The sequence below is a fragment of the Barbatula barbatula genome (assembly GCF_947034865.1).
Source record: "Barbatula barbatula genome assembly, chromosome: 1".
In the NCBI taxonomy this organism is placed as follows: domain Eukaryota; kingdom Metazoa; phylum Chordata; class Actinopteri; order Cypriniformes; family Nemacheilidae; genus Barbatula; species Barbatula barbatula.
In genome coordinates, this window is record NC_136766.1 from 12,282,788 (window position 1) to 12,305,783 (window position 22,996).

General features: G+C 39.3%; 1 protein-coding gene across 3 annotated transcripts in view; it reads right to left on the bottom strand.

Annotated features, from left to right (window-relative positions):
* The window catches only part of znf536 (zinc finger protein 536), a 153,689-nt gene extending 149,576 nt beyond the window's left edge, over positions 1-4,113 (bottom strand). Inside the window, exon 1 of one of the 3 annotated variants that reach the window (XM_079468106.1) lies at positions 3,989-4,113. The gene's annotated coding sequence lies outside the window, so the exon portion shown is untranslated. Of the gene's footprint in view, positions 1-3,302; positions 3,521-3,988 lie in introns of those variants that run through there. The other 2 variants (XM_079468107.1, XM_079468104.1) reach the window with 2 other exon arrangements.
* Positions 4,114-22,996: the final 18,883 nt, after the last annotated feature.

A 22,996-nucleotide genomic window follows, 5' to 3' on the forward strand; every position in this document is an offset into this window, starting at 1 on the left:
CTTTATTCTTAGATCACACACTGACTGACGTCTGTGATTAGCCCGCTCAAAAACTTCCACTCCTCTACCCCCTCTTTCCCCCTCTCCCTCCTTTTTTCCAACAACTCCGAAAAGCCTTAGAAATCATCACTCATTTATAAGTGACATGTGCATAACGAAATGTCCTTATTCCACTATAATTATTTGTTAAATACAAAACTTGACATCTGTCAGTAACTGAACATTCCCATTTATATTACGTAAAGTGACATGCTGAACTGTGTCTTCGGCTGTACACGGCGGATATTGAATGACAGGGAATTATGCGCTTAATCAATTGGATAGGACAGGCATTGGAGTAATGTGAGGCACTCCTTTTCTAAATGTACTTTCAAAGATTCTAGAGCGCCCCGTATAAGACCCCACCCAGAGCTTTACACGGCAATCACAAACATGAGTTTGGAAACAATACAATTCACAAAAAAGGGAAAAAAACATTTTCCTTTGCTTAAAAAATGTTTAGATTTTGTAACGATTTTGTCCAGACGGATTTTTAATATCATTACCAAAGAAACATTACACCTTTAAGTTAACTTTCTGTATCAAGGTCATTAACAAGCACGAGCACTGTCTTTGTTAAGCAAAGAGCATCGTGCAGATGCCCCCTAACAAATAAACACGACGCTCTAGGCGTTTGGGGATTCTACAGCCAGAAAAGGAAAGGCCCGAGTTAAAGAGGAAGGGAACGAGAGCGACGACGAGGTGGGGGCGTGGGGCTGGTGTCTCCATAGCACATATCAATTAATGCCTAAACACCATGGCCTTGCCTGCCACACTGTCCCTCCAGAGTTTCATGGCTAGGGCCTGGGCATCTGGAAGACAATTTCCTCCAATTAAAAGGAGCGGGAGGCATTTAAGTGTGCAATGGCTGTTTCATCAAGTCTCCAAGGCTGAAGCACAGATCCATCCGGCTAAACTGGAGACTGACAGACTGCGTGAGAGAGAGAGAGAGAGAGAGAGAGGGCTGCATCCTTGTCTCTCCTGCCCGTTGGCAATGCCTTGCCCTCGGCTGTGGTTTGGGCCGGGCGACATGCACCTCAACACACCAGGGTTATCGGTGACGGTGCGGCAACCACGCAGACCTGGGGACACACTGACGCTCAAACGATGCCAAGTTCTGCCACACAACACACACTTTCCTTGCCGAATGAGTGCAAGACGCATATGTAAATGAGAACGTCCACACCAGGGAGGAGACATTTTGACAGGATTGGCTTGGTCTGTTTAGCCCCATCGAACTGCTATCAGTTGCACTGGCAAAGTGTATTCGCGAGAGTCTTCATAACACCCTCTCTCTCACTGCATTTAAACGAGATTGATATTTTTCCTTGCCGAAAAAACATTTTGTCTCAAAGATGATAAATTTGCACGATATACGTTTTTCAGTAAAACTGTGTTTGTGATGGGAAAAATGATCATAAAAATGAATCAACTAAGCCTGCAGCAATTACAACAACATATTTAGGATGGTCCCAGATATTTTTATTAGTTATGTAAAATATAAAAAATATATCCGTTAAATAATGTCATTATTTAAATGTTAGTTACATTAAATGTAAAAGAGAACTATATTGTCCTACAATTATTTTGTAATTAAATATTCTAACAATTCAGATAAATGAATCAAACATTTGTATGATAACAATCAGATGGCTTCTCAATTATAGACACACACACACCATGCATGACTAGCCTATTTTCTTTTTCCTTTCCTGATTTTCCACATCATCCTAACACTCTTTTCATTTATGTATTTATATTTGTAAGAAGACAACAAAACTATACTTGTGGTTATTAATGCTGGCCTTTCAAATGTCCACGCAAAATTGTGTGGGATTTTGAGAAGAATGTGTGACTTGACTACATCACAATGTCATTTCAAATCAGAAAAATGAAAAGACCTGACAAAAATGTCTACGCCCAGACACAATTACAGACATAATATCCGTTAAACAATGACGGTACATCTGTACCGCCTGCTATTTGTCCCTTTTCACGAACAATGAACCTGACGAAAAAACAGTTATCTCATTTCAACACTACGGAAGATGCAAACAAACTAAAAGTATGGCCAGAGCTGAATGTATGCGTGCGTTTCATATTCATATCTAAAAAAATTGCTAAAAGTTTCAGGTCATGCTATAGAAACGTGCACCTGGATCAACTGCACGACACTCATTTTGTAACATCTTTTAGCTCAATATAGCTCTGCAATAAGTGCCTAAAGTATGTGCAATAAATTGCCATTTACAACATCGAGGTCATGCAATCTGTCATATCAAAATTCTGACCATGAGAACCTTTAAATGTCATAATCGGGATATTTGTGAACTTGCAAAATATGCGCCAAACAATGCGTGGAATTATATGGCGTGTCTAAACGCGGCTGACGCGATTGTGCTTACATACATTTAATCATTCCTTCAATAACTCCGCGTCGCCGCGCGCATTTCTCTCCTCATCTTTAATTCTTACAACTTTCTTTGCCTTTTTTCCTCCCATAATACACCTTTCCCCAAGCGACAATGCTCGCAACAGTCGTTAAAATATCAATTTCCAGGGGAGATGTTCGTGTTTTTCTGCAGATAAAAAGGTTTTTAAGTCTGATATGACATTTAGCCCTCAGTTGTTGAATGCCATCATAAGGCTTCTGTTCACAAGAGGTCGATCACAGCACAAAATGGCAGGTCTCACCGGCTCTTCCATCTCACAAGTTTTGACACATGGCATGCACCGGGTAACTTTGATCCTAATTCTCCAACCGATCTGCGTTCACTTCAGCTGAAATCCTAAACGCAAACCCCTCGGGGCTGAAGTGAGAAAGTTTGAGCAGAGATTGGAAAAGCGGAAAGTTTCTAACAGCTTGGTATCTCTGCTTGGCCAGCCGCGAATGTAAGTCTGGTGCGCATCCCTGGAAAGCGTAATGCCACCTTACAATAAATAATGCACGATATGTCTTAATGCTTTGTTAGTAAAGTTGTGTTTATAAGAGTTCAATACAACACGGCGAAATGTTTTCTTTAAAGTAAGTTCCAGCAAGCGCGTGCAATGGCTTCCAGTGCGCTTTCGATATGAAGCTGTTTTATTATCCCGTGACAACAAACGACAACGCACTAGACATTGAATGGCGTATCGTTCCCAACCAATACGAATAAAAGGCTTATATGTAAAGATACACACGTATCGTTTGCAAAACTGTCTTAAAACGCGAAACGAGAAAAAACCATCCGCGAAGCCACTATACCGATCTCGCCACTTCTTACCTTTAAATTTATCCAGACGTCCTGCGCGTACAAGATGCGTTGTGAAAGATTGTCTTCATTGAATAACGAAGCATGTCCACATGATTGAGCCGATCATTTTCTTATACTGCTGAGGGGGTTAAAGTATACACACACGCGCGCTTCGGACCTGTTATGCTCGTCCTCCCCTGAATCCTTTTCCCAACTGTTCCTCGCGCATCCCGAGTGATGAAAAAAGCGCCTTTGATTTCCCCCGCTCAGTTTATTCTCAATATAAACGCGTTCATTGATACCGATCGGCCAGCATCACAAGACATTTCCCTCATCCTTCCATTCGTACTCCCCCTATCTGGACGGCGAAATGTGTTGTACCGTTAAAAATACACTCCATTGTCGTCCATTCCCAGAGAGCGGAGAGAGTCTTGCGGTATTTGATGGGACTAAAAGCTCGAACCCATGATAAAGCAGCCCCGCTGAACGGAATATAATCTCTAATCGTCCATTTTCCCCATGCTAAAACGAATTTAAGTCCATCCGATCATTTTATTGACCTTGACTTCCCCGTTAACACTTATTAAAATCTGTCTATCCTCACGCACATTGTCAGTCCCGTTATTCAGACGAGGCGTAATTGGCTTTGATGCCTGTCGCCCTTTAAACAACACGATGACAAAATACAAATGCAATTCAAAAATAGATGTTCTTACCTTTTGGGAAAACTATCTGAAGTCTTGAACGCTTGAGAAAAAGTCCAGTGCGATGAGCGGAGGAAGCGAGCATCAGTCAGTATAAGAGAGAAGTAATGAGTGATAAAATGACGCTCATCTGCACTGTAACCTTGTGGCGTATTTAATGTAAATAAGCCGGTTATGTTGCACACGATCGCGCGCGCACACACATACATACAAACAGAGAACGGCCGAGATGGAAAGCGCTTTTTTCCACACTTTTCTCAGCTAACGCGTCGTGCAGAAGCGCACATTTATAACAAATGCGCGGAAAGCTTATCAGTTTGCAAATATGATATGAAATTGCCACTCAGCGAGGCGCGTAGTCGTACCAACAACCTCACTCTTCGTTAGAGAATAAGGAAAAGGGTCCAGACACCGGTCGAGACACGAGCTCAGAGACGTGGGAGAGTGTCCTCTGAATAGGTACTTCTATGGGGACATGAAACTTTTTGGGGCTGAACTTCAGCGGCAGGACAGTAGCGCTCAGGCCGGTGAGGTTTGATAGATTAAGAGGCAGCATGATGCAATTATGTAGGCTATGCAGTGTACCAAAAGCTACTAATTCAATAAAGTCTTTGTTCAGGGATTATATAATGATTATGTTGCAATTATGCGAATGCTTTGGTAATAATAATAAAAGAAAATGCAATCCAGGGGGACTAGATTCAAGGAACGCGAGTGCATGTGTCTTTGGACGAGAGGCTGATCATGGAGGAAAGGACACTAATGCGAGGATGCAGACGGATTGATCACTGATTGTATTGATCGTGATATAGATCGCGATAAATCACGAGAAGGAAAAAGAAGCAGTTACTTAAAATAGTCCTCCACTTTACTGTTCTTTTTTTCCCACCTTGCAGAAATTCTACATCCTAGGAGAGATAGACAAACAATTAATTTTAAGAAATCAATATAAAAACAATGATAGTAAGACATATTTTATATTCTAAAAGGCTCATATTGCCTTTAATAAATTAAGTTGTTGTATTTAATGTTGTTAAATCGTTTATTTAATTACTTATTACTATTAATAATATTCCGTAGGCAAACTTTTTCTTTGCACATTCTTTTTTCTGTTGTTGTTACTGACGGATCTGGACTTGTTTGATTGTTATTTCAGTTAGAAAAACTAAATCAATAGGTTAAATTATGAGTGATTTCCTTATTATGCCCTGACATCTAATGATAAGCCATATGTACACAGCAAGGACAAAACACTGGCTTTATTCTTTGCAACCTTTAGGACGAGAAGGGTTACTTTTTTCATTATTTTAGTGCAGAGCAGTTGCTTGTTTGAGGTTATTTAGCTTGTTCAAAAGAGCATTAATTGTTATTAAAATCCCGAGGCAAAGGCTTGCCTTCTCTTTATTTTCTTTCCAGACAAAACACACGTTTTAAAAGATAGCACATTCATTATTCACTATGAAAATCAGATTCCCATGCTGCCCCTTAAACGCTCAGGAATTCAGCCCGCATTTTCCAGTCTGATGTGTATGAAATTCCTTTTTGAACAAATTCCAAAATAAAAGTTGTGCCTCTAAAGAAATTAGCATAACCATCCCATCAATAATATCACTATCTCTATGGGAATGATAGCGAAAGCAGTAGGGGTGTTCCTTTACTCAATTCTTCATGGATTCTCTGTTTCTTTTGAACTTGTTAAAGCAAGTCAAGTGATTCTTTATCGGTGACAGGCCTGACAATACACGACGAAGACGGGAAAGCAGGTCAAAAGGAAGTTGCCATATGGACTTAAACATGCACTTTTCAACAATATAGGGCAGAGATCTCCTTCACACAGACATGTGTTTATCATTCTTTTTATTTATCATTTATTTTTAAGTACTTAGGGTCAAATAAAGTTGAGACATGTGTTATAGGACATAAAGTAGGACAGCTGTATTCTTGTTAAAGTGAATCGCTCGTCTGTGTCTCTTGTTTACCTTATTTGTGGCTTTTATGCAAACAAACAAATGTGGCTACGTTTAGTTTGGCTGGTATCCATTTTATGGATTTTGGCGGAACAGGAAGAGAATACGGTAAAATTGTCACGTTGTCTGGGGTGTTTGGAAGGGCAGCATTTGAGATTGATCATTTTGTCTCCGCAAATATCAACTTGTAACAGGAATCAAAAGGTCGAAAGATCCTGACGGCTCGAGTCATGTGACTCCTCACTGCCCGCGAGCAACAGGTGCACAAGGGGAGAGCAGGGAAGGCTCAAAGCATCTTTTCATATTTCCTTTTCATACCTGCTTTCTTTTAAGATTATATGTATGCATGTAGAAAATGTTTATATTTAATGTAGATATATAATTCAATTACGGTACCAATATGTACGCGTAACCTTAAATTCATTTGGACTGAATTGAATGAACTTCCTAATATAGTAGTTAACTGCTGTAAAGTTAAGACTTGTGGCCATTCAATTTGCATTACTGAACTGGACTTGTTATTTTTGTGACATTGAAAAAGCTGTTGTGGGTAATACACTGCTCAGAGTATAACCCACAGGGTTTGTTTATACTATTAGACCAAGACCACACGCATTCAATGTAAATATTTCAAGACATCAAAGTACATGCAAACACTGTGCATTTCACTTCCAGTTCACTCTCATAACAGTAACCAAAGTGTCAAAATCGCTGTACAAATTACTGAATTGAAACAAAATGGCACTGAAAATATATATATTCTATTTTTTGCATTTTTAACTAAATACTGGCATAATTTAGAAAGGTCTTTTACCAATGTTTAGTCAAAAATGTAAAAAGAAAAGAAATAGTTGTCTTCAACTGCCTGGTCTATTAGGACTGTATAAACCTTTTAGCTGATGTCCAGTATTAAAAGCTCATTCAATAATGAAATCAATCTACTAATTGTATGGTCAAGGAAGTGAAACCCTTCTGATCAGTAAGAAAGAGAAACAGGGAGAGAGTGTAAAACACTAAAGACTGCCTAAGCGTTTCATCCAGGGCCAGTAGGAAGGTCTTCATACAACCAGACCAGAATGATTTTCTCATATGGAAAAAAGGGAAGGGGGCTACATTACTTTTCAAATCAAGTTTCTCTGAGCATAATCTGTTCCAGGTCTTTGATGAACAAATGTTCTCAAAGTATCACGCCGACTGATTTAATGAGAAGGGAGTAAGCACAATTTCAAACAATCCGATTTTCTGAACCTTCTGTGACTCTAAACTTTTAAAATTGCACTTAAGAATTGCATCAATTACTCTTTAAAGTATGACATCCACTAACTAGGAGCCCTAGCATAACAAACACGCTATGCTGTATTTACTTCATATCCTCTCATCAGGATCTGATACATTGGTCCCTTATGTGAGCCCCTCGTGAAGCTCTCCAAACTCCATTAATGTTTTCCTGTCTCTTCACTGGGGGGTGGACAACATGTTTGGCAGATCTAAAAGTCTAACGATGATTTAGTGAAATATTACAGAGGCAAATATTTAGAGTCGAGTTCTACGTTTTCAGCGTTTCGGTGTGATGAGACTAGAGGGGAGAGAGTAAGTTTTCCCTATTCTTCAGGCCACAGTTTAGATAACACGTCTGCTCCGAATCCCACCCACTGCTGATGAACTGAGAGAAATGTATAATGTCTATGACTTATAACTGGACAAGTGCTAATTTAAATCGTCTGAATCAATGTCTAGCTTGGGAACAAAAATCTAAATGAAAACATATGACTCAAACTGATTACTAACAATGTTGAGCAGGGGATTTAATAATGATTACATGCTTAAATTACCCAGGCCCTTTTGAGAATCCATCACTCTTATATCTCATAGTAAAAGCAGGCACTGTCTTTGTGTGCATATCTCTGTGAGAGTTAGCTTCACAAGAGGAGCTACGACGCACAAACAAACAAACATTAGCATTGGGAAAATTCAGCTTACTAATCAGTGACTAAGTTGTTTCATTATAACGTTAGCTTCTCTTAATCTCAGTCTTAAAACCTAGAAAAACAAATTATTGAACTTTGACACGGTTTAACTCAAACAGCTTCAAAAACGAAACCCTGTAATACGTACTCCGCGCCCTCACCACCACAGTTCAAACACAGTGTTTCTTCCTCTTTAAACTCCATATTTCTGTGAAAGCGAGCCATCATATTTTACTATTACCTATCAATTGGTTTCTAATCATGGTAATGAGGCGTCTGCCGTTTGGTGACAGCGAAGTAACGGCCTCCATGGGAGCATTAGGGAGCCTGGGTTATGCTGTGGGCCGTTAACTACCTACAGGCGCTTGCTAATGGCTCCAAATGACCTCCTCAGTGGCTATTAGCACATAATTAGAACCTTGCAGACCATCAATGACTTCCACCGGACATGCGTATCTCTTCGGTTTTCTCCTCCTTGCTCCCCCCACTTACTGTTTAATGGTCAGATCATGGTGAGGTGCCGGGACACGACCACAATTGCTGCATTAAGTTGCGTGTGGCATGCATGCGCACATTGTAGCAGCAATGCAGAATCCTTGTTAAAGGGCACTACAACTGTTATGCAGCTGCAGGGAAAGATCTTTGACTCCATCGATATGTTTATAAAACTGAAAAGTTGGTCGCAACTAAGAACGAATTCCTGGGTCAGCTATTTTGACAAGCTTTGACTGCAGCCGTAATTCACTTATGCATAACAAAATTCACTGGAAACCTGCCAACAGCCTGCATTTAATTCACAACCAAATAAACAAGCAAAATGGCAATCTAGTCTTTCCTTTACCACTTTAAGAAAATGTCATAAACAAACCCACTAAATATCCAATATGACACCTGCTATCTTTCCCCAACATCGGTGCCCTATCCGTCCCGGCCTCTTTTACCATTTTGTTCTATTGTTGTGGATCACGCAGAGCGTAAAGTGCAAGGCACGGCCACACCGCACAAGTGGTTCAGTCACACCAACCTCTGTGTACACTTAGCAATGCTCTCCAGTTACCCAGAACAAAGGCCTGCTTTAGTGGGTTAATGTCAGCTCAGGAACTGTGGAGAACAATAGCAGAGCCAGAATAAAAAGAGGAATGCGCTGTTTTATAAAGCAAACACCGCACGACACATCTATGCGGTGGCAAGTGCTAAAATTATCAGCAAATTATCTCTCCTCACCACAGCAGTTGTGTATGTCATCAGTGAACGCCGCAGACTTTGTGACAAAAGTATGAAACCAATAATATAAGCTGAAGACGGGAATCTTTCTAGGTCATCAACTGGCCTTGGACAATGGAATCTAAAATAGATCATGACATGGTGACAAAAGAGCTCCAAAGTATTGTTTTCCTTGTTTTTTATTATGTTATTTACATTGATAAAAACTAGAATACACGTGGTAATGTATAGGCGCCGGCCTTGTGCTCAATAGCTTTTTACACAGTGTAAAGAATGTGAAAAGAGTGTGTCTAGGTGGCATGCACGGTCAGTATTGTGCTTTCTAGAGGCCAGAGACAGTATTGCAAGAAAAACTGTACATTTGCAGATGGAGAAACCCAGCAGACGGCCATGAGGAAAGGTCACCCACTCTGTGGTCACAATCACTTCCTGCATTCTAAGTGTCCCAACCCACAGACACAGTTTCTGATGCGTTTTCGATGTCATGAGTTTGAATCATTGCCCATGTTGCCACCCCCCCCCCCCCCCCTCTCTCTCTCCCTCACTCCTCTCTCTCTCTCTCTCTCTCTCTCTCTCTCTCTCTCTCGCTAGCTCGCTCGCAGACACTCTTAGCAGAAGCATTCCCTGAATTAATTTGTTTTCATTTGCAGTATGTCAACTGAAAATATGTAGTTGTTCTCTGTGGCAGAGCAAAAGAATCTCTCTCGCTCGAGTCTGTTTCTGCTTCTTGATCATTAAATCTGTATGTATGTTTTTTACAGTGCTATGGCAGTAAATACATAAACAGCCTGCCGTGGTTCTCTCCTCAGCTGCATCTGTGGTGGATCCCTCTTCACAGTGTGCTATTCCGCAACATTCCCCTAGTGTTTGTCCTGTGTTGTCAGAATGTTGCCAGCCACCACTGCTACAATGTCAGGCCAATCCACTGCCAAAGAGCAGGGACGCGACCGTGGCGGGTCCCAATTATCTGCGGGACGACGGCGTTGTCCAAAAATAACCTCTTTCCCCTATTTCTGGATTGGCCCCTGTCTGTGGGCAGTCCACCTCTCTAGCCCATCTGGCAAGAGGACAAACAAAATCTTGGTTGTTCTTCAGTCAAAAACCTTTACACTGTCAGGAGAGAAGTGCTGGAAAATAGCTTCACAATGTCATCAATTTCTTCACAAGGAACAGAACCCTGGACATAGTTAATCAGCGAAAGGGCATGCCTCCAAAACGCCATTCTTCTGTAACAGCATTAGCACAGAAGTAAGATTTACAGATCACTTAATGTTCCTGAGTCCTCTGCATAAAAGTATATACAAAGGTTAATATTGTAATAATATCTTCCTGGAGGGCATTGCAATCATTATCTCTCCAGAGATATCAATTAGAAGCACTTTACGGCAGGTAATGACAGAGATTCCGGTCCAAAATGACATTATTATTATTATCATCATCTATATTCCTGTACTGCCTATACGAGGCAGAAGAGGCACCGTAAGTCCAGCAAAAATGTAGATAAAGAACAAAACATATCACATGATGCACATTAATCTTAATTTTATGTGGTCGAGCTCACGGACTAACAAGCTTTAACTATGACCCCCGTGCCCTGGCATTTCTTGTAGAGTGCAACAGTTGTCCGCACCTTGGCTTCGCGGCCATCTTGTATGCTGCTCATCTCTCTTTTGTTTCCGGAAGATAACATACGGTAGACTGCATGGAGGCTGGAAACCATCAAAGCAAACAGAAACGGTGATAGACACACATCACAAGTGAGAGACACGGGGGAAGCAGATAGAAATGATGGAGGCAGTTATGAATCAAAAGCTTTTGCGGCTTGTCGGCTAATATTTACTTGCCACCGAACACAGATTTACACCAGTGCTTTCTCTGTTTGTCTAGAAAGTAAAAAAAGCCGTTGGAACATTGGAAAAGTTACTGACTGACCTTTGGGCTTAGCTAGTAACATTAATAAGGAAGATTTGTTATGTTATTGACCCTCTTATCAACACTCTGAATAATTCACAGCCGGGCCAGCACTTGTCCAAAAGCAGATGAGAAAACTGCACCCATCCCTCTGACTGTTGATTTAGCAGTTTCATATTTAATAAGGGACTAGAGCGCTGGGAGGCGCCTTTTTTTTAGAGATATTTAATTGGGCGCTGGTGACATCCATCACATGGTTGTCATGACCATGACCTTTCGTTTGGGGCTATTCATAATAAGAGAGTTATGAGCCGGTTCCTCGTATTTCTAGCGACTCACCCCTCCGTTTGTGTAATAGATGCCGCAGCATTTGTAAACCTTATCTTACAGGGGTTGGTTAATGCTAGTGTGCGCGACCCGACCAGGATTTATTGCTTTCTGTCAGGCTGGTTAGGGAAGATGTAAAAGGGTGCGAGTATTTGAAGAAGGATGACTTAACATGAATGGATGCAGTCACTACTTTATATCCAAGTTTGAGGCAAGGGCCCTTGACGCTTTACTGATTTACCGAGAGCAATCCTAGACACAAATAAGTATCTACAGCCTGCGGGATGTTTGAAAAACGCACTCACCATATCATTTTCAAATCCTGGTTTAAGCAAACGGAGCTAAAAATGCCACGCGCAGAGAGGGATCGCAGGGGAAATGGAAATTGAGATGAACAGAGCGGAGTGGTTTGACATCGAAATGGAAACGCTGTGTTTAAGGTGCAACACTTTAAAGTCTCTATCTCTCTATCTTTGACTCCACAGAGCCGTGTAGCGACGAGAGAGAATCGAGCTCTATACGCAGGTTAATTTCATCAACCCCGCGGGCTCTGGGGAGCGAGCCGGTGCCTGAGGGAGCTCCCGAACGCAAGGTTCCCTTGAAGAAAGTTGCGAGACAGAAGGTGAGAGAGAGAAAGAGAGAGAGAGAGAGTGGAAGGTTGAGAGAGTGAGAGAGATCAAATACAGGTGAGCTCGCTCCCCAAGGAGCACCAGATGGCCTGCACTACCCCCTGTGTTTGTGCACTTAACTGCTTCGCTGTGTCACCAGAACAATGGTCATTCACAAGCAAGCTCTCTTATACAAGCAACTCCTCCTTTATACATAAACATAAAGCCGTCGTACATTATTAAAGCGGGCCAGGCGCACATAATCTTTTCAGACTGGGACAAACTTACCACCATTGATATCTATGTATTTATTACAGCAATAGAGCAATATGAGGGTGAGGCGCAGAGAGATATCGGCTTACCCGAGGCTGAGAGGGAAATTTAAGATAAAGGATATTTAATATCCAGTTCACATCGCCAGGGCTAAGCCTTTAATAGCACGAGGGGTTTCCGTGCAGGTAATGCCTTTGTCTTTGTCTTTGTCTCAACACACTTCCACGGACTTTAACTGTAGTCGCGTAAAGCGTGCGGGTCACTGATAAATGTGCCGTAATGGCTCGACGTGGGAGATTGCCCATTTGTCCTGTCAGGTTATTAATGCACCTGGGCACTTCCTCCAAAGGTGTTATCTACCGCCCCCAAAAAAGAATGAGGCAATATATAATTAATTCACTATCTCTCTCGCTTTTGCCTTTCCTTTACAGTGTTCGTACATTTTGTCACATTGCATTAGAATCAAACGACGTGCGCTACGGCTGGCAATAATCACTGAGACAAATATGCATGTATATTATTGGGAGTAACATTAGGCTGGTGACTTGCATTCCAGGGCACATTACTGTTGCTTATTTTGTGTCTAAATGATAATGAGCACTGGAATGATAACCTATATCATTTAGAGTGAAATATGAATTTAAAGCACTGCCTGCCATTTAGAGAGGAGAAATGTGTTGCAGAGATCATTCAGGTGTCTTCTGAATTCATTTGAAAATCAGGCCGCAAACGCAAGGGAACGGTTGAGTTTTCTTCGTGTGGTAAAAGACTATTGTTGTCCTAATTACGAGGCGGCTGATGCATTATTTAACAAGCCAACATACATCGCCAGGGCTGGATATGAGTAAAATAATTTATGACAGGATCTCGTTTTTTTGCCCCTCACTTTAAATCAAACTTCAATAAATGTGCCACCCCTATCCATTTTACATGAGGCCTTGGTGAAAACAAGTTGCGCGCAGGAGTCTGTTATTCAAAAAGTCTTCCGACAGCATGGGGTCTTAAACGAAATCACACCCGAGAACAAGGAGGTGCTCTGTGTTAGCTCACCTTGGGCGATGCAGAAGAGAGGAAGAATGCGAGGAAGAGGGAAAACAATGTGTATGGTGCTCAAAAAGACGCCTCTCCAAAGCAAATCTGTAGAAAGTCTATTGACAGGAAGTTGTAAAGGGCAACTCTTCTTTTTCTTTTAAACAGAAAATATGACCTAGAGAGAAAAAAGAGACTGGCTTAAATTAGAAATTAAAGAGAATTGTTTTTATTTTATGCATTGTAACCTTCTTGTATACCTCACTTTTGTCATCAACATCAGTGTCTTTGCTGTATAGTATTTACACATTTGGCACATTTGGAATCAAACCCGTAACCACGTTACATAAAGCCAAATTTTGTTTCTCCAGTAAAGCTGTCTTGGAATGATGCACATTGTGAAAAGCGCTATATAAATCAAATTTAATTCAACATGCCAGTTAAACACAGTATACAGTGATGCTGACCTCTGTTCAGCTCCGGCCCTCATGACAATGGCATCAGGACAAACTTTAATGAGCGCTAACGCAATGGGCAGACCTGTAGCTATCCATCATCAAGTGTGCTGAGAGAAACACTGCCGCTTAAAAGCACTAGCTGAACAGGCCCAGCAGACGAGGAGAGCGGCCATAACCAAATTTATATCATATTACACATAGAAATGTGACCCCATAATGACATCACTGAAATTCAATCAAAGCCCTGATTCTGTATTACTTAAGTTGAACTAGTGTCCTTCCTCATGTAAAATTAGTAAATTGAATATGCTTGTTGTTTATGTTACAGCAGGCCCAGGACACAGTTTGATTTAGAGCGTTTTGATTTTTTAGAAAGCCTAATTTTCGAGAACGCATCTGAAGAGCAAGAATAGCCTGGGAAGTTGGCAGAATTTTTTTATTGATTGTGGTTTACGTAATTGCTATCTATCTGTATTTGTCTACTCGAGCACGAGGGTCATGGATTACGTTTCAATGCAACCAGTGAACACAGCTAAAAGCCATTGAGAGCAGCAAGGGCTGCGACAGGAGAGGTTTGTTTTTGAAGTTGTTGTGTTGTTGACACTATGAGGGCTCTTTAACTGCTGCTATTGAGAGTGACTGACACATTCATAATTCTGCCATTATGTACTTGACTGATCTGCGCCAATGCTGATCTCAAAAACAATAGACTCAACGGTCCTGATGCATCTATAGATGCTTAGATGTCACTCAATACCTGGACTATTTTTTTATTGATGGAAGAGATGAAAAGGGCAACAACTTACTTGTAAGCAACAACTTGCAATGCATTAGGCCGTGTCTTTCAACTTTAAAGGGATAGTTTATCCAAAAATGTAAATTATAACATTATTTATTCAACCTTGTGTCATTTAAAACCTGTGTCATATTTTTATGGAACACATAAAATATATATATTTTAAGAAATGTGATTTTGTGTCCATACGATGGAAGTCAATGGGGTCTAATGTTGTATGGTTGCCGACATTCTTCAAAATGTCTTCTTTTGTGTTCTGCAGAAGAAAGTCATACAGGTTTGGAATTATATAAGGGTGGGCTTTAAATGTGTTTTTAAACAGTGTTGGATCAAAAGTGGGGCGCCCGTACAAGGAACAATTCAAACAGGACTGATGGATCATCAAATTCAGTAACATGATCAAATACAGTAATTGAATGTATTTTGCCACAACATGCCTCAACAACAAAAATTGATAGAAAAAAGAAAGGAAGGAATGAATAAGATTTTAATATTTGTGGGATCTGAAAATTACTCTAGTCAGATTGGGCACACATAAAAATGCCACACTGCGTTTTAATGTACTGTAAGGGAATGAGAGTAATAGTTTGTTTGCAATCAAGTGTTTTTTATGACGCGCTGGAGGGCAGCAAGTGATTTTCCTCCATAGGAATTCAACATCACAAACTCGAAGTACCTATGTTTAATGACCTGAACGACAACCAGGTAAGCCCAAATTTCTGTCAAACCTTACATGTAATAAATACTAGCTGCCGTTAAAAGAACGAACCCTTATTAAATGGATCAAGTGAAAAATCTCGCGCACCAAAACAACAACCACGGAAATCCACAAGATATACATTTGTTTATCACTGATATCAAACATAAACATGATAACAGAAAGGTTTTATGTTCTCAGTTTGTCGCTGCCTTGAGCCACGTTATGTGGTTTCTTTATAATGAACTTTAATGAAGAACAAGCTTAACGTGAGACTATTCTTAGCCCTGGAATAAGTGCTTGTTCTTTTAACAGTAGCTTGTGTTTATTACAATTAAGATTTAATATTAAATTGTTTTTACGTGGTCGTCGTTTCAGTACGTTAAGCTGTTTCATTGTAATGGGCTTATATGGGGGAGAAATGCTTATCGCGAGATTTATCACTTTATCCTTTTAATCAGGACTCGATCTTTGCATATTGTGTTCATGACAAGTTTTGACAGAAATTTGTGCTCACCTGGTCGTTGTTTAGGTACGTTAAACCTTGTTAAGCGTTTTAGAAAGTCATCCGGCTCGGTTCATTCTAACTGCAGATTCAGGTTTACAAGCCACTTTTATCTCCGTTTCTCAGTCAATACCCGCATTTTCCAATTTTTGCTACACAATTAAAACACCTTTCATGGTTTGATCGATTTGAACAGACAAAAACCACGCAAAACACAAGTATTTTGAGATTCCTACCAGTCTGTTACAGTGAATTCCTATGAAGAAAATCACTTGCTGCCCTCCATCGGCACTTCGCGCAATGCCGTGACATCATGTGCAAACAACCTACTGTGGGCTCACAATCCTAAACCACAATCCTAAACCACAATCCTATTCAATATCAAGGCCATTGACACGAAGTCATACTTGTAAAACAAGAATAAGTTACCTTATTTATCTTTGCAGCTTTGAATATATTAAATGTTTAGGAAACATGCAGTCACAAAATTTACTCTGACGCGTATAAGGGAAAAAAGGCAAAGAAACTCAGAGCCTGTTGAATCAGACAGCAACAAAATGAATATTCTTCACCTGTCGGCTGATGTTGACTCCTCTTGTTTAGACTTCACAGTGGGGGGAGAAAAAAGAAAACCGCATATTTACTTTTAATTGAAAGGAAATTAAAGACGCATCCACATCCGCAAATGACAAAGGAGTGTCTCAGGGCTTGGGGACGATGATAGCTTTTGTTTAAGATGGATTTCATAAAGCACCCCTCCCCCACTGATAATAATAAAGAAAAAAAGAAGTCTTGGACATTTCTCCAAATACAATTACCTCTGCATCACCTGATTCAATCAAATGAATTTGCATTCTGTTTGCATCCAATGTTCCGTGGCCCAGTAAACAAGACAGGGGGAATAAATCTGATGTGTTTTCATGGTTCTGCCTGCCCCCCTCATTCGCTACACTTTATTTGGAATATTTGAATTCTCATGAATCTGTAAATGCACCATGTGTGGGTGAAATTAAAAAGGCTTTTTGTTTTTTTATGGATGAAGTAAGGAGCGTCCTCTTGTGATGACAAGAGAAAGATGCTATGTCGGAGGAAACACAATGTTAGCGACTGCCCGGGAACATATGTTGCCTGAATCAAGAAGGGATGGAGATCGATACCAGAGTTAATACTGACCTTTGCTTTGACCTCACTGTAGAGAGTAAAGCTGGGGCAGTACTAAAAAAGTCATATATCACCCAACAATACAAATTCTGTCTTTATTTGCATATAATAATATTACTTCAAGCCTGCAAGATGCAATTATGTCACACATTCAGCATTTTAAGGCAGCACTATTTTCACAGAGATCCTGTCAGTCAGGTTAAAAAAGGCACCATTGATTTGATGACAGCACGGGCGTGATGCTGCAAAGGAGATTATTATCAAGGAATATAATACAATGTACAAATATATATAGTTTTTTATCATATAAAAGGGACTATATTTTATCCCTAAATATTAAGATTCATCGGTTTCTTTCACAAAACCATCTGGTTTTGTAGCTTCAGACTTGTTATACTATGTACTTCGATGGAGCTTTGAGACGTGGTCATATAAGTACAAATTCAGTTTTTCTGTTTTCCGTTTGGATTCTGTGTTTTGCTTTTTTTAAGATACACTAGTAATATTTTTGCGCACATGAAAAATACGTCAGTATAATATAGCATTCACTCATTAACTAAAGTAATACACTAGATACTACAGTGTTTTTGAACCTAATGGACAAAATGGTGTAATGCAAAACATACATTTTCATGATAATTTACTCACCCCTGTTGTCATCCAAGATGTTGATGTATTTTTTCCTTTTTTTTTTTAAAGTTTTTGATGAAAACATTCCAGGATTATTCTCGGACTTCAATGGACTGCAAACGGTTGAAGGTCAAAATTACAGTTTCACTGCAGCTTCAAAGGGCTTTAAACGATACCAGACAATGAATAAGGGTCTTATCTAGCGTACGATCAGTCATTTTCTAAATGCTCGTCTTGCTCTGTTCTGCGAAGCGCGATCCCGGTTTCAGGTATTACGAAATTACGTTGAAAAGGTCACGCTTGATGTAGGCGGAATCCAGGATACGCGCATCAAATGACCATTTTAAACAAAAAAACGGACACAAATCGACAATTGAATATGTGTCATTGAACATTCAACAACTTTTGAAGGGTCCTCCTCCTCCACATTTGTAAACGCTGACTTGGTACTGCATTAGTCAAGTGTGACCTTTCCAACAAAATTACGTATTATGTGAAGTCGTGATCGCGCTTCGCAGAACAGAGCAAGGCGAGCATTTTTGCTTATAAAGCATATACATTTTTATTTTTTAGAAAATGACAGATCTTTTCGCTAGATAAGACACTCATTCTTCGTCTGGTATTGTTTAAAGCCCTTTGAATCTGCACTGAAACTGTAATTTTGACCTTCAACCGTTTGGAGTCCATTGAAGTCCACTATATGGAGAATAATCCTGGAATGTTTTCGTCAAAAAACCTTAATTTATTTTCGACTAAAGAAAAAATATATATACATCTTGGATGACAACAGGGCTGAGTAAATAATCATGAAAATGTATGTTGAAAGTGAACAATTCCTATAATAAACCAGCATCTCTCCAGTTCATTTTTCACGCCTATTTTAAGATTTTTTTATTTTACTAGTACATTTACTTAAATGAAGTAAATAATATAATATACTATAGATTTTCTCATTTGGGTGTGTCATAGTTAATTAAAGTAAACCAAACTTTTATTTTGCCTGGTTGTCTCAAAGACATTTTTAGTGCATGTCTCACAGTAGCTTTACTCAAAAGAAGCTGTGAAATGCTCAATAAGAATCTCTGGAGATTTGTTCGCATCTCCATATAGTGAGATGCTGTAAAGAGACGTGTCATGCGTGAAGTACAGGAAACACGCAGAACCGATTTAAACCGCATCTGAATAACTACTGATTTTATTTAAAGCACAAATTTAATTTTATTCAATGTTCAGTGCTATTTTCTAAATAAAGAGGTTCTTAATGTTTTCCATATTCACAGAAATTAGGGCTGCACGATTTGAGGAAAATGACACATTGCGATTTTTGAGGTAAAAATTGCGATGTGCGATTGCGATACGATAAACTGGGTATAATAGAATTGCACAAACTTTTCTAATTAAAATAAAATGTTATAAAATTAAATAGCAGTAACATCTTTGCATTACTGAATTAAATTAATTTAAAAAATAAACAGGTAATTAAAACAAATAGAACATAAATACGGATGTACACATTTTTAGGAAAATAATCCCAACAAACAGACATTTAAGCAGATTGTAACATATACTTGTATGAACTGGATATAAATGTGTGGTTCACTCTGTAAAACCGAAACCTCTGTATTCTTTGGTGTTGCTTTAAATGGTTGTTACTCAACCAACTGGTTGAATCCTCTTTCTAAAACATTAAATTTTGTACTTTATTTACAACTTTAGTTTTGCTAATTCTGCACAGTACCTCTCTGTGTCATCAGTGTCTGATATCCTGAAACAAAAATATCGCCAAATAACAGAGGTAGCATTTTTTCACGTGACCAAGCATACGCGCCAACGCCACATTAGACGACTCGTTTTTTTCTCGCATATAAAATGGGCATATATCTCTTAGAATGGATGTCTTGTCACGTCCACGAATGCACTTGTTTCTTTAATATAATCGCAACATTTTGCCGTCATGTAATCGCATAGCCTGACATCGCGATTGCGATATGATTAATCGTGCAGCACTAACAGAAATCATATGACCCTATAAGCTTTTTTGTATGGGAAAGAACTGTGAGGTTTTTCCTTTTGTGCTTCTTATTGAAGTCTTCAGGTTTAGAATTGCATGCAAATTAATAAAAATTCAAATTGTTCTTCTTGGGTGACCTGTCTCTTTAAAACTGATAATGGAAACACTGTACGAAATATACTATTACATCTACATTATGACACATTTACCAAATACGCTGTACCATAGACATGCACATCACAACACCACATACAAATCCGCACACTCAGCCACCACCACCTAACTGCTAGAAATGCACAGGAAGGAGAAGTCTATTGTTCTGTCAAATAAAAAGCCCTAATCTATCCGTCTTTCTCTCCTCCCACCACCTACTCTCTGAGACCAGGCTCATCTTCACATGTCTTCATACCCATATGAACACACAGAGGTGGGGGTCAGCTCGGTTAAAGACTCCCTTTACCTCACCAACATCATAAAGAACACGGCCTGTCTAAATGTGTACATTTACTGATCTCTGCTCCACGGGGAGAGATTAAAGTGAGAAATAATACTCTAAAGATAATGAACAGAGAGAAAATGTGAATATGCAAATATTTCGATCGGACACATGAATGTTCAACGCTTTTGAAGCCTAATAGAAAACAATGAGGCAAATGAGAAGTGGTCTAGCCTGCTGAACAGACCAACGTGTTAATGCTGGATTGTTCTGGTAAATGTTGTTTTGGTAGTGGAGCAGCATAGATGCTGTTTATCTATAAAACTTACTGGCTTAACTCATGCGCTTGTGACTTTTCAGCAAGGTAGTACCTAATGCTAACAGATAAACAGAGAACTTTTCACAACCTGTAGTCGAACGTGTGCTCAACCAACAACATTCTGGTAGACCCTGACATAAAAAAATTAGTTCAGTCTGCCCTCCATTTTTAAACAACGTGTAGCTTCTTAATGGCCGCTATTTCTTTTTTATTTCAGATACTATCAGTGAACAATTTATGCAATTGAAAAAAGAAATGAATACTGCAAAGTCTGTGATTGAACCATTGGGTAAAAAGTCTAGTAAAAACATTGTTTTAACTCGAGAATGAAAAATATTGTTTTTTCATTCAGGCTCTTTCTGCTGCACTCTTAGCTGTTTTCATAAGTAGTGAAGCATAAGCTTACAGACCGCAACGGTTTGATGTAACGACAATACGTACATTTTATGGGGAGGTAAATACCACAGTTGTGATTGAGAGTAGAAGAAGAGAGTTGGGGTTGGTTTGGGTTTCTTTAATGGGCAGGCCAACCACTGAGTGTTGGAATAATAATTACGTAGACTATTTATTTTTAATTGATATGCCCTTTCTTAGTATGAAAAGAACAATTATCCCGAGAACTGCACGCCTCTCTCATGCACAGCATGCCATTGAAACAAAAAGGGTCCTATGCAAAATGAGAACGAACAGTCATATTTCTGACAAAGACCTTTTTCTGTGTCAACTTTTATATCAAAGAACAATAATTTTGACATTAAAACCACTCAACTCACCAGTCTAATATCATTTTTTGATGATTTGCTGGATTGATAGGGTATTAAAAGCAATGATACAAGATAAGCGCCAGTAAAGAAGGGAAAGATTTCATGTTAAGTGCATATTACATTCATGGGGTGCTGCATAATTTGATGCGAGAATATTTCTTATGGATTGTGTTATATGCAGAACTATTTTACAGTTCTGAAGTTTAGCTTTTCATATAAATAAGTGGCATAATTACTCCTAAATGGAGATCCCAAAATGACCAAAGGGCTTTTTACAAGTGTAAAAAGTATTTATCACTACTCTTTCTCTGTCTTCTGATGCTCTCTCGACTGTAACAGTGGGCTTGTTTTAGTCTATGTTCGTGGATGTTTCTAGTTCTCCAACAATCTGTTATTCCTCTTATATATTTAATTAGGTCAGCAAAAAATAAGAACTTGTGTCAAATTGTGACTCAAGAATTGACAGATCCTCATACATTTCTCTCTGGAATAAATTATACATAGCCTCTGACAAATAAAAGGATAAATAAACACACAATACATTATTCTGTTGACTACCACAGAATAGAAATAGCCCTTTTTTTCTCTTCCTGTCTGAGTGTCTTACTTATTTAGAGACTTATTTATTTATTTAAGTTGAAATAGAAAAAGCCGCGCAGTAGAACATAAAAGCAATCAGTTGCTGTGACTTAACAAGTATCTGCCCCTATTAAATAAACTCTAAACCCATCAATGGGAACCAGCTCAGTACATCAGCAATTTTCTGAGGCGTCTGGAGAAGAGACAAGCAGAAGTTACAGTATTTATTTATTCCAGATAAAGGGATGTGTTATCTTTTATCATTAACAGTGATTTAAAAATTACATTTACACACTACATTTAACAATAGGAGTTTTCATTTTTGTGTATGTGTATGGGGGGATGGTATTTGGATAGTTACGAGGTTGAATGTGGGCCGATCCCCTGTTTTCTTGCCTCCTGGAGATGCAAATGTCAGTTTTGAGCAGTTTGAGGACTCCCCGCTAAGTGCTTGGCCCATACCAAACCAAACTGCTTCCATCTTCTGGACTTCTGGCATTCTAAACCCATGCGTCGGCCATCGACGTGTCACATGATGACTTACTCTTCAGAACCATATCCATGACTGTGGATCATAAATAACAATTATCAGTCTATTTTCTTTTCCAAATACCATTTTTTGATACCATGATTTTCATCAAATCATTCTAATTTCCTTAACATTATCTAATATTTTAATCTGCTACCAATTTTTTTACGTAGTTTAAAGCTTTTTTGTCCCTAAACAAATCGCATGCATCAGGAGAGTACAGGTACTTCACGTCATACTAAAACCAGAGACTAAACGGGGAGCAACAATAGAGCTAAACTACTTTGGCACAAGATGACAGACACATTTTGAAAAAATAAACATGGCTGTGAAGACAACATAACTTTGTCTCTGCTACTTATAAATATCCTGTTTCATTGCAGTCCAGAAACATTCCCTAATCGGACTACAGATGAAGAAAGCAAAAATATGATTTTAAAGGTTCTTACTACTAATACAATGTAAGTGGTCTTTGTAAATGTGTGTGTGTGTGTTGTGCCAGCCCTAGCTTAAAAATAACTCAATGTGGAATAAACCCCTCCAAACAGGACACGACAGACAAGGACATTACTTTGCAAAGGAACAGTGACGTGATGTCACGTTCAAAGTTTGTATTCAAAACACTTCCCTACCTTCTCTGCAGTTTTTCCTTTTAAAACTAGAGGCCAACTACAATAATCAGGCTTGAGTCAAAGTATTTATCAGAATGAGGGGAGGTGAGATTACAAAGAGTGCAAATACATGGCCCTGGTGTCCTTCCAGCGTGCGATTCAGCAGAGCAACACTAGAGGTGACATGGAAACAAGGAGGGAGAAGAGGAGATACAGGA